The sequence below is a fragment of the Acyrthosiphon pisum genome, chromosome X (assembly GCF_005508785.2).
Source record: "Acyrthosiphon pisum isolate AL4f chromosome X, pea_aphid_22Mar2018_4r6ur, whole genome shotgun sequence".
In the NCBI taxonomy this organism is placed as follows: Eukaryota; Metazoa; Arthropoda; class Insecta; order Hemiptera; family Aphididae; genus Acyrthosiphon; species Acyrthosiphon pisum.
Genome location: NC_042493.1, coordinates 101,935,184 through 101,936,357, shown reverse-complemented (window position 1 = coordinate 101,936,357; position 1,174 = coordinate 101,935,184).

The following is a 1,174-nucleotide window of genomic DNA, read 5'->3' as shown; positions in this document are numbered from 1 at the left end:
TTATCTATGTTGCGCGTAGACCAGAGAGAGAAAACAAATGGTGCGCTGACATGCTCTTAAGTCTGTACCCATGCATAAATAGGTTTTATATTTTAAATTTTCACAATTTTTGACGAATTTTGTCAAAATTTGAACATCATACACTTTAAAAAAAATATTGTTGACTACGTACCTACTTGAAAAAAATTCATGTTTATGCATAAAGTGAATCATTTTACAATATTCATAATATTATGTCATATTTTTATATGATTAAGAAATAAAACAATTATTATTGACTATAAATAATATAATTTTGTACTAACTTATATCATTTAGATTTTAGATTGTAACACAATTGAGTAGCTAATTTATTTATACATTTAAAATGGTTCATATTATAAATTAGTGTCATCAAATTGAGTAAAAACGTAGGTAGGTACTATTTCCATTCAAAAATCGATATTAAAATAATGAATTGGTGCAAAACATACAATTTGCATTGAGGTACCTAATATAAATCTTGTCAAACGAATTATTCAATTGTTTCGTAATAATTAAAGTTAAAATAACTAAGCAAACTAATTCGGTACAGTAAGAGAACGTATAAAATATGCAAAATTTACAATAAATTTACAAAATCTACTGTGCCCTAGACTTTTTTTTTATTGCTATTATTTATTAAATTGGTAGGTTTTAATATATTAAATCAAAGGGTCTGTATTTTTTATATTATAAAATTGCCAACATAAATTAAAACCCGTTTATAACTTTTGTAGGTAGGACCTACTAACTTTCTTTATTATGACCGCCAAAAGTTTGTGATAAGCTCTAAATGATGAAATTGAATCTTGAAATTTAAAATTTATAAATTGTTAACTTAATTTAAGCACCTACTTCAAATCGGCCCTAATAAATTTATTTCTCTTACAACTTACAATCTCGAAAAAAAAAATCAATTCATGATGGACAATGCAGCTCTATAGTAAAACAGTAGGTATCATAAAATAAATTACATAATGTTAGAACTTTTAATCTTTTGTAGCGTCACCAACACTACGATAAAATTATAAATTTCTGTTTTTAATGATTTCACTAATTCCATTACTCATATTGTTGGGGAGGTACTCGATGTTGGATAGCACAGCACCGAAACTATTAATGTCTCTGCTAGAAATAACTCTTATAAGGTAAT